This window comes from Drosophila teissieri, chromosome 2L, assembly GCF_016746235.2.
Source record: "Drosophila teissieri strain GT53w chromosome 2L, Prin_Dtei_1.1, whole genome shotgun sequence".
NCBI classification, from domain to species: Eukaryota; Metazoa; Arthropoda; class Insecta; order Diptera; family Drosophilidae; genus Drosophila; species Drosophila teissieri.
In genome coordinates, this window is record NC_053029.1 from 8,718,068 (window position 1) to 8,730,241 (window position 12,174).

A 12,174-nucleotide genomic window follows, 5' to 3' on the forward strand; every position below is an offset into this window, starting at 1 on the left:
GTTGGCCAGAATAAAGGACGAGGATAAGGATGGGTTTCCCGGGGATTGGCACTGGGATAAGGTGGAACTTTGTATGGCTCTTGGCTTTACCTTTGTATCATATTCTTTTATTTAACTTTGTGTTTTTCTATGAGACTGCCTCCATTCGCCCTTCAGCCAAGCAAGAGGCAATCAACGTGGCAAAAGAAATGAGTTAAATGTTTGATTACAAAATTGCATTCTGCACCTTGGAGAATTCCTCTTAATTTGGAATTCTCAATTTAGTTAGAGTGAGCATTGAATTTCACAAGGAAAATCTGGTGCCTAATCAAGCGAAAACACTTAAAGTGTGCAGAGCAGAATTTTAATTAGACCAAATCAGTTTCAACTTTTTACATTTGCTTCAATTTTCAGAGGAAAATTCAGACCATTGGTTAATTTACTCTCGTATATATAGAAGCATTTGGATATGAACTAACTAATTAAATAATCAAATGAATTTAGGGGACCAATATCTTCTAATTTAACTGCCTCCTCAATTTACAGGAAAATATAAATATGCATAAATTGAATTTTAACTACAATTGCATCAAGCAAATTTGCAGTCCAATTTTCATTTTAATCAAACTAAAAGTATGTAGTTACATTTTCAATCAAGCATTTTGTACGCCAGCCACCATTGAGTAAATTAAGCAAAGTTAACCTTTTAAATCAAGCCGAAATAATAATTTTTACTAATTGCTTTAAAATGCAAAAATATCAATAATATCATATATAATATCAATTAAGGCAATTTCCTCTTAACGAACCTGAAAATTGTTAAATCAGCGTTGGGAATCACAATGAAGCCAGCTGTACAAAAAAACAGAAAAGGATGGCATAAATAACAGGCCAAGGAAAATGTTATCAAAATAAATATTTGTTTAATTAAATTACAGTTATTGCAGATTTAGTAATTAAACGTTTTAAATTCAACACCTCTATGTTTTTTTTTATAAAAAACAATATTATTAAACTGAGCCGTCAATAAAATGCAATCGACACGTTGCTAAATATGAATATTTAATGTCTATTCGCGAATTTGTTGGGGAATGGGTTTATAAATATTAAATGTTTGAAATGAAATTGAGTTCAGAATATTAAACTGTTCTGAACTCATTAATTAAATTAACCTTCCAACTGAAACAGTAAACGCAAAGGACGGAAAATCTAGCAAAGATATTTATTGATTTTGTTTAAAGGTGATATCCTCACATCAAGCGAGAAAAGGGATACCTTAGTAATTTACCTTTAGCTGCGTTAACGTAATACTGCTTTGCAAGCCTTTTAAGAAGATAGAGCAATTTGTCTGCCCATTTCTTATAAAATATATCTTATCGAAAGTGGAAAATTAACAAATGGCCAAGAGATTAAGGGACACGAGTAGTGGTGAGAAATCTACATGGCTATAAACACAAGATTCAACACTTTTAGGACCCATGCCACAACACCCCTCCGCCCATCGTGACCCCGCCCACCAAGTCATTTGCTTTGAATGGGGAATGAATCTGAATCGAAATGTTGTGTTGGCTGAAATTTATGTGTCTATTGCCAAAGGATTCTATGCAAAGGGGACACGACACAAAGGAGACACGAGCCATAGAAGATGGGCCTGGAGATGAGCAGGGAAAACTGAAGAAGTTGGCGGCTTTGGGTGCCACTCCCATTCCCACGCCCCCTGCTAGCTGACAAACACGCACAAACACACGCACACACACACACTCACAATCGCATACATACGCAATTACACGCCCACTTTGCTTTATCTTTGTAACTGTTACAAAACTTGGCTTCATCTTCTGCAGATTTCCTCCTTCCTTTTTTTTAGTCCTTTTGCGAGTTGTTGCTGTTGTGCCATCTGTGCGTGTTTGTTTGTGTGTGTTTGTGTTTGGGCCTGTGTTTGTATTTGTTTATCTTGGCCAGAAGCTATATAGTTTATCTATGTGCATGTTTGCTGTTTTGCTGGTGGCCGTCGTTTGGTGTACACTTTTCCGCACTTATTCCATATTTAAGAGGCAATTTATATTCCCTTTTTTTGCACTCGCTCTTCCGTCTCGCTCGGTGGCTCCTTGCCGCCCTATCGCCATCCCTCTCCATCCGGCGGTCCATTCAGTCTGCCATTCAACTTCAGCTACAGTTTCCGCCGCTCTACTCGACTCTTTACTCCACTCGGCTGTCTCTGTTTCTGATTCTGTTTCTGATTTAGCCGCCACCAACACAGAATCACCGCACAGGACGGAAAAAGGATAGGTTCGCGCAGCGATTAGACTATTGGATACTCAGTGATCTTGATCTTCTTAACATTTTTCAATAACAAATAAATTAAAAATATAGTCACGCATGATGCAAACAATGAAATATATAAAATAATCATTAAGTGTTAAAAATATGAAAGACCCATACCAGCTAAAAATATAGTAACGTTTACCTGAATAATTGTAAGCCCTGTTTGATCTTAACGAGCATCAATATTTTCTGACACTACGCCGTTAGCTGCATTTGTTTAAAGTTATTTAGAAATTGAATTGAATTACGTTTCGTTAACGTGAGCCACCACTTTCCTGTTACGAAACCCGCAGCAAGCGCCATAAACCCTTTTACAATTACCGGGTATTGCGAGCTCCTGGCTCTCACTAAGCAACAAACTGAAGCTAACCACTGCTGATGCTGGTGCCCATTCCGATCCCATTTTCCGTGGTCCGACCTCTCTGCACTCGCTCCAACTGGCCTGCCCCACCGCCCCTCCGCTCCCCGCCCCTGCGGCTGTCAGTAGCCAATTATCATTTTTCGAAATGAATAAAAACGCTGGCTGCTGCGTCCGCCGTTCCCGTCCGGCTCTCTAGACGGATGAATAAGTGGTGTGCGTGTGCCACGTAGCATCCGCAGATGCGAGTGTATCCAAACGGCATTTCCATAGCCACAATTTCCATGGATTTGGTAATCTCCAGCTCTGCTGCCGCCGCCTCTTTGCACCTTGCGGCTACTGCAGTGGCAATAGCTCAACATCCAAGTCCGCATCCGTATCCGTATCCAAAGCCCAATCCCGTTCTCGGACGGCTTTTCGTTGCTAGCTGGCTTTTTCAGCGTTTTTTTTATTGTGTCATAAATTATTCAAACGCAAACATCATCAGCAGGCGGCAGGCAGCGGATCTGGATAAAGATGTGGCTCAGCCCCCGGCCTATCTGTGTTTGCCCGATACACGCTCTTATGTGCTCCTCATTATCGGAGGCAGACGTTTAACGCACCCACCGCGCACACACACAAATATTGTGTATCCTCGTTATCCTGCCGCTCGGCATGTGCTTATTTTTGTATCTCATTCGGCGACTGTCCCCCGCAGTCAGGGCACACTGGTCAGGAATTAGTATAAATAACTTATTGCCACACAAATATTTCATATCTAAGTGACCTTTAAATGCCAAAACTCAAGGTCTTTAAAAATGATTCAAAGAAATCTGCTCAATTTGTTCGTGTTACAAGTGATTCGATTTACTCAGTCCTAATTGGTAATTATTTCTTTGGCATAACGTCATTGAATGCAAATCGCATTTATAAAACGCATTTGACAGAGTTTTTGATAGATCATTTCCCCTTCTTAAAATTCCCCAATTTTTATTCAAATAAAGTGTTTAATAGCATTTATTCACTATGTCCGCAAAGTGTCAGATAAAATTGCACTTTTAATGCTCTTAAGTTGAGAGCAGAAAAATAAAGAGGATTTACTTGCTTAATGCCATGTATTGCATTTGTATAAAGGTTTATTCAAAGCACGCAAAACTTTGCCATATCATTCTGTGTCTACTCCAATTTGCACAGCATAAGTGAGAAGCCCATTATTTATTACCAGGTTAAATCATGTAAAAATCCCATGATTGAATTGGCTAGCCGGTTTGCAAAAACCATGCATGCGAATTCCAATAAATGAAATGCAATTCGCTTTGGCCAAAGAATTTTCCAATCCAATCAAATTTGAAAATCTCCTTATACTAAACCATTGTGCTCTGATAATACAGGCAGGTCACACAAGAGCTTAATTGCACTTGCTTTTGAGATTTCAAGCGTAAAATAATTCTCTCGATTTCTCATTATTGTTCTTGTACGTTTGCTTGAATTTTTTAACATTCCTGAGATGTTCTTCATTAGCTAAGAAGTGCATTCTACTCTTTGCTCGCTTGGGAGGTATACAAGATTTTTCGAAAAACACACTCACCCAATAGATGCAATTTTATTCAGCATATTATTGTTTGGAAGCGGGAAACAAATTGCCCGAACCAGTGTGCAATGATGCGGAAGCAATCGGAAGCATGACCCAGCGGGATGTGGGCAGTTGGCGTGGGCGCGACGGATGATATGCGAGGACTTCGCACTCAGCGAGTCACTTCCATAAATAAGGAAGGCGCTGGGTTCGGATGGAAGGGAGGGGAAGGGAATGGAATGGAGTGGAATGAGATGGGGCTGGCAGCTCCAGAGTCGCGCCATCACTTGGTAAATAAGTAGTGCACGTAGGCATTCGGCATAATGAAGCGAACGCCCCCAAACGCGGCCACTTCGCCTTGAAGAGGCACAGCAATTTGTTTGGCCCATGCGGCGTATACGTAATCACGCATTGATATGCCATTTACTCGGTCCGCCAGCAGCAGAAAAAAAGCACGGAGATGAAGGCGTATAAAAGGATGCATTGGGGGGCAGCACTTCTGACTGATTTATGCCGTCGATTTTGCAGTTTCAATTTGGTACCTTCCATTTTCCATTCGCCGTCTTAACCAAACTTTTCCCCCCTGAAATTTCCCCCCTTCGGGGTGGCGGAGCGCAAATTAAATTTATGCTCCCCAGTCATATTTACGAGCCCCTGCGAACTCTGACCAAGTCGTTACCGCCGCTGATTACATGTTAATTATCATTGCTTAATGAATTGCCCTTTTGTACTCGCATTTGCTCGTCTCCCCACCGATTTTACATCCTGCAGACCTGCATACAAATGTCGGAGGATTATAAAATATTCAGAATGTGGAGTGTGTGGCACGAGAGGTTTCTGCGGTGGCTGGTTCTGAAGCTGAGTGGTTTTCATTTGCAAAATAATTTCTCTATTAATTTTAAAAATAATTGCATTTGATTTATCCAAAGATAGTTATCGAAATTAATGCTCTGCGGGCTGGTAAAAATTAAATTATTTCATTTAATACTACTTCATTTTGAAGTGAGAGAATAGAGAGTACTTTGCCAATTACGAGTCTAGTTTAAACAAGTTTTTTTCTGACAATTGTAATGCATTTCGTAGGCATTTAGGACATAAATTAGTTTAAGTTCGAGATATCATAAAATAATTCAAATAATCACACAATAATTGATAAATAAAAATAAGTTGTATAAAAATATAGGAAATCCAGTACTTATTTTAAACTTATGAAGTGTAGCTCCAAGTGCCCTTGGCAATTTTTCAATACGAGTGCTTTAATTTAATTGTAGAATATTTTGCCAATTTTATTTCTGCTACTCGATTGGTTAATAATAGAAAAACTGTGCAGGGCTCTCTGAACATTTTTTGTAGGAAAACTTTAACATGCTTTTAAATGCGAAATTCAAGTAAGTATTCAAGTAATACAGAATATTGTGGGCGGAACTTGGTGTATATCGCAACCTACTTAGAATAGAAATCCGAGAAAATCAGTTGATGCCGCAAAGAGTTGGGATATGTCCTTAAGCATAGCTCAGCAGGACTTAGCCGTTCGAAAGGCGAAAAATAAAAATCGCTCCTTCCGGCCATGCTTCAAAGCAGCTACACACACGCACACAGCCTAAGGGGCACACATACATATGGATGCGAGGATAAAACATGTATGCATACTTGAACCGCTCCCACACCTAGATAAATACATAAATACATTAACAATACATACGGGGGAAGTCGGTTCGATGCCTGTGTGTGTGCGCAGGCTCAAATTAATTCCATTGGCACCGATTGAAAGTTTTCGCTTCACGGCAGCAATAAATTACGATTGGATATATAAGCTAAGGGGATGTACATCGCACACATATCGCATAAAGTGGCGCCCAGCACACACACACACAACTGCATGGCTGAATATCTGGGCATTAAGTGCATCCTTTTAATTTACATGCTCATTAAATTACAAATGATCGTAATTTTCGCAGCAACACGCAACAAAGTCACACAAAATGTGCAAAAACAAGACACTTTGCGACGCATCTGTTCGAACCGAATCGAACTGAACTGAATGATGAATCAACTTGCCTAGGACTGGTTTCAGTCGAGTGGAGTCGACTGAGCATTTGCATTAAGCCCATTTAATTATACTAAGTACATAGTAAATACGATAAGTGGAGTGCCGGTGCCCCGGCATAGGGAACAGCATCGACATCGGCAGAGTACTCTCTACTTTTATGTTTACATTTGCCCAAGTACCTCGATTCGTCTCGATGGCCGCCCAACCCACCAGAAAATGCCTTACTACGTACACTACATTTTACTACAGAAGAACCCCACTAACACGAATAGCAGACAGTGCAAAAGCAGTGCATAGGGTAAATATGTAATGTAAAGTACTTGTGTTGTCTATTAGGCCTATGTAGGCCATTTTCGCCAAAATGAGCTATTTACTAGTTGCTTTAACGAAGCACCACTGTACTTGTGCCCACTATTAACAGTTTCGAACTGGGACTAGTTGAGTTAAGTGGAGTTGGGTATGTTGAATGTGTTTGCACGTCTGTTTGCCTCCTGCCGCAGTCATAAATAATTTATGCCTGCGTAATTTGGTCAACTTTACTTTGGTCGTCGCCGCAGGATGGTCCATTGCCACCCACTTTAGTTTGTCCACCAAGCTCCTTGGCAACAGCCTTATCTATACCTTCATTCCCATGTTAATCACCGCCTACATGGCATATATATGCAAACAAACTTGCATAAATCAGCCCAGAATATGTTTCAATTGACCACAGTTGGCTCATTTGCATTTTGCGTGCAGCTACAACGTCCTTAGGTCATTAGGCGTCAAAGAATCCTGGGGGAGTAATTATAATTAGAATTTGAACTAGCAGAACAACAGAGCCATGTGTGTTCCACATAATTGATAATTATTTCATTTGACTTTGGGGAACTTCAATGTTCTCCGGTTAAAGTCACTAATCTTTAAGTTGTGCCGAGAACCATGTTCATGAAAATGTGTGCCTTTATAATATATATCATGTGAGTTGTGCCATTAAAATAATTATGAAATTAGTGTAAAGTTTCCAAACCAATATTATGTTAGTTTGGATAGTAAACTTACAATAAATATTAAAAACACCCTCTTTTAAATGAGCTTACGAGTGACTGAGTTAATTTCATGCATAGAATCCTGCATAATTATCACCTAACTGAAATTGCAAGTTTCACCGCAAAAATACCAAATGTACGAAAAGGATATGAGAACAAGGTCCTGCAAGTAGTTTCGAACGAACCAAAGAGAAATTCAGCCGGAAATGTGCATTCTGCATTCCCACAGTAAATTGCCTGAACCCATCTAAATAAAGTCCATTAAAAAGCAATTTCCCCCAGTGCTAAAACAAGAATAAAAACCAAGAGATGCCACAGACTGGTTTAACCTTCAGTTTTCTGTTCAAACTTTATTTTCGATTTCCGCTCCCAGCAGCCCAAGGGTTAGGGTCTCTGAAATGAGTGACTGCGAATGTCAGACGCATATTCACTTTCGCATTGCCTTGGCACGCAGCTATAAGGCAATAAATTTATTTGTCAACTAGTTCAAACTTTCTGCCCCACAATCGAGCACATAAAATGGTTTTCTAATTACCAAAAAGGAATGGCCGTAATATAAATCTTCGCGTTTCAATTTGGGAGTGGGTCAGTCACCAGACAGAATAGAATGGGTCACGCTGTGTTTGGCGAACGGAAGGGAAGCTGAATCTATATGCTATATTGACAAATTTCTTGTTATTTTTTGTCGGCCAAAGAAATGCATTTCCGAATGAAATTCGCCAGCTCGGCAAATCTTCCATGTGGACAACAACTTACAAAAAGTAAAAATGAGTGCGGAAAAATACATAACAAAGTTTGGATTTCGAGAAACGAGGGCAAAAACGAGACCCAAAGAGCTGGCCAAGTACCAAGTACCAAATGCCCAGGAGTAGGAGTAGAAGCAGGACCAGGAGCTGGAGCAGAAGCAGGACCAGGACCCCCGACATTCCTCGGACCCGCGTCCCCGCCCCTTTCCTGTCTTATTCGGTTGTGGAATCAAGCAGCCATGTAACCTCGTTTATTCTGCAGCATAATGAAAGGGGAAAGTTCTGTGATTTCGCCGCCCATGGTTCCGGCAAATGCCATCCAGTCCGCAGAGTGCGTCTATATGTGTACACCTGAAAAATACCAGGAGTCCCCGTGCAAAGCTATGGGTTTATCAATGCAGAACAAAGGCCGCAGTTTTAGCTGTTGCCAGCAAGCCAAATTAGCCATAACATTTTTTGAGTTAAGTAAGTAATTAACTTATGCAAAATATTTTTTTCCATTCTTTGCTTTTAATGAAAGGAAACTTTAACAAAAGTGAGCACATGATTTTAACAGGTCTGCCGAATTTAATTAATTTACTAATGAACACTCATTTTCTCCGAGTGTGTGGGCCTTTGTGTGAGTGAGGTGCAACAACGACGGCTGGCTCTAAATGGCATTTGAAATGTTTTGTAGTTCCACATTGTCGGCCTGCCCGGGCGCACGGTTTTCGCCTTTTGCCATTTCGAGCAGACGCTTCGTCCTTTTTCTGACAGGAGGACCCGCACAAACACACACACACACACACACACATACACACTCTCGCAAAAACACACTCGAAACACGGGTGCTCACAAAAAAGGTCAAACGAGAATTATAATTTAAATGACAAATAAAATAAAAAACACACGCTGGAATAAACAAAAAGGGTAAAGGGAGCGCAATTACTTTCGGTGCGAAATTGAAAACGCCATAGGTCCTCAGGTCCTTTGCGAGTCCTTGTAACTTGGCTGCTAATTATATCGCATTTTCATGATTGCACCAAATGGATTCATCAAACGATTTGCAAACGAGGGTCAAGTACATTTCCTGTGATGAGGAAACGAATGAAACTGGTGTGGGCTGCGGAAAATTTGGCCAGAAAATAACTTTCAGCTGGCTAAAAGAAAGTGAATGGAAAGTTCAAGGGGACGCACTCCAATTAAATTTATTCGATTTCTTTGTCCATGCCTCAGTCAACACGTTGAATATAAACGTATACTGTTGAATTGCAAAATTCTCCAAATGTAATCAAAAATATATGAAGAAATATAAAGAAAATCTCACAGCTATTAAGTTGCCATCGTTATGCTTTCGTACAAATCATAAATTCTGTTTCTAACAAGCGCACTAGATACATCGGTCAAATTAATTTGCTCTATTTAGTTTGCTATGTTTGCCTTAATCAATGTATCTTCAGTGTATCTTCAACTAAGTAAACGAGGCAAATTCTAGTCGGATAAATAAGTAGTCAGAAGTCTTAGGGATTTTGTTTTGACTTTTGCTTAACCAAATGGCTAAATAACCACATAATGTTTGGCGTCTGCTTATTTGTGTTCGGGTTTTTGATTGGGAAATATAAAACTTTGCGGCTTCCTCTTTAAAGTTTCAGTTGTATTTGCCTAACAGTCTGCAGATTCTTATCAAATTTTCCTTTGTAAGCCATGGCGCAGAAGAAAAATAAAATGAAATAACATTTGGTTAGAGCGCAAACGTTGCGCCATAAAAACTTAACCGACATTGCCGAGTCTCCATGGAGATGGTAGCCCAATCTTTATTTATTTTCATAAATATTTTCCTTTTCCCGTCGCTTTTCCATTGTTTCTCTGCGTTCTGCTCGCTCCGCTTTTCTTTTGCTCGCTTAAAGCGTATTTCCTGATGCCTGCTATAGAAAATCAATTGAATGCCTGACTAAACGAAAGATATTGCCATGCTTTGCCTTTTCTTTGGCAATTTCCTTACATATCTTTTGTTTTTTTTTTTTGGTTGTCGAAAGAAATGGTAAGGGGAAAACATGAGTTTATACGACATTCATTTGGGAAACTTATTAAAAAGTGCTCCGGCTGCAAGCCGTCAACCAGCATCGTCATCATCATCGACATCAGCCATGTCCCTGGCACATCCTCATTCTTATTCTTATCCTTATCCACACTCACATCCCAATCCCAGCAGCGTTACTGCAGCTCAATTGCCATACCCATTCTCCTTCTCATCCTCATCCCCATCGCCGTTGCACAATTGCAATTCCATCGCAATTGCAAAATGCAACAATTTTTAATGCGTCTTGCAACTTTTATTTCCACTTTTAATGCAAAAACTTCACCCAGCAACTGGCATTGACAAGGCGAAGAGAGCCAGTCGCCATTTCAGCGAAGGTGGGGTGATTTTGCGGGTGGATTGCCACTTCTCCGGGCCAGTTACCCATTACAAATGTCCTGGAGGAAGGGGTCCTTGCTGCTCCTAGCCGCAGTAAACTCGTTCTCGTTTGAATTTTAAAAATATGCAAACTAAGGCAATAAGGAAACAGTGGAATTATAGTAAATACTTAAGAGCTATTAGCTTGTGCTTCTAAAAATAAAAGATATATCTTTAATCTTCATAAATCTAAATACTGTTTCTAAGTTATGTACTTAATCATTTTGACTACGAAGATTTTAGAAGCGTTGAGATGGACTGAAGCTCCATAGCACAAGCGTGAGCAGCATTAAACTTCCGAATTTTCTACCGAGCTGGGTAGCAAATAGTCGAATCCGGCTTAACATAGTGTTCTTCCACTGCCGTCACTTTCTTGGCAACGGAGTTAAGAAAAAAGACTTGAGTAAGTCGGGACGGGAGCGTAACATTTCCTGTTTGCGTTGCCATGATTTCCATGCCAGTTCCTCGCATTTCCGCCCCTATATACATGTATGGTGGCAACATGCATATGTGAGAGAGTATACGTGTATTCTATATCTGCGTGTGTAAAGCGTGTTGTGTGAATGAACGCTCGTGATGCCCGGGATAAATGTCTGCGTGCCGCTGACACCCTCTTTAATTTTTTTTCAGCCCCTCCGGGTCGACGCCTTTCATGGGAAAATATGCAATTTTATCGGTCTTTACAGATTTTGCCATGCAGACGTATGAAAGAAAGAAAATTGAAACGACGCAAAGAGCCAAAGAAAACGCATGCCATGAAAGACATTTGCCAAGCAATGCGAATAAAGGGAAAATGTAAATATTTATCATACCGGGGAAGATGCATAACGTTTTTGCAGCAACTTTAAGCTTTTCTATAAATATAAATAATGCTGCCAGGGAAATAGTGCAGCAAGAATGTCATTTTCAGCTTTTAGTTAATTGAAAAACGGGAAAATTTATTCGAAAATCCCATACGACCATGACTCACCGCATTAGACGTCCGGAAAGCAGAGTCCACTAAAGACACGAGCTATTTTTTCCATGGAAAACGTGCCGACATTTTGGTTGTCAACACACCCAAACACATCCGTATAAAATCCATGGGCTGGCTGGCTGGAGAATGTGGAATGATATGGGATGTGGGATATGGGATGGGCAATACACCCGGGTCCGCAGCATAGTTAAACTTTAGTTTTATGGCTGCAATTTAGTGAAATGTGTGTTTGCTTAGCCCAGCTGAACCGGAGTCATCTCAACTGAGCTCAACTCGTCTCGTCTCGTTTCCAGCATTGTTTTATTTTTGCCAATTGTTTAGCTTTATAAAATATACGGATTTAAACAGCTCTGCTCCGTCAGGACGACGATATATGGCCGCTTGTGCGAGCACTCTCATCCCGATTCGCTTGTTCCCCCCTCCCCATCCCCCAGCCAGGCTGACTGAATCCGACTGAAACCCGCAGAACAGAGCCGTCGCAGCATTTGTTAATGAGGCCCACAAGAGCTTAGGAGTCCATAACATTTGTGCTACTCCGGGGTCTGAGTCCGCATCCTAGTCCGGCCCCGGCCAATGGTAGCACCGTTTTCCGAGTGCCCTCATGGCGGGGACAGCGTTTAAGTACATTAAATTAACACCTAAAAGGTTGACAGATTTACACATTTTTATCTTAACCCAAATAAAGCCTCTTCACCCCATTCAGCGCAGCCCACACTGGGGATTAAC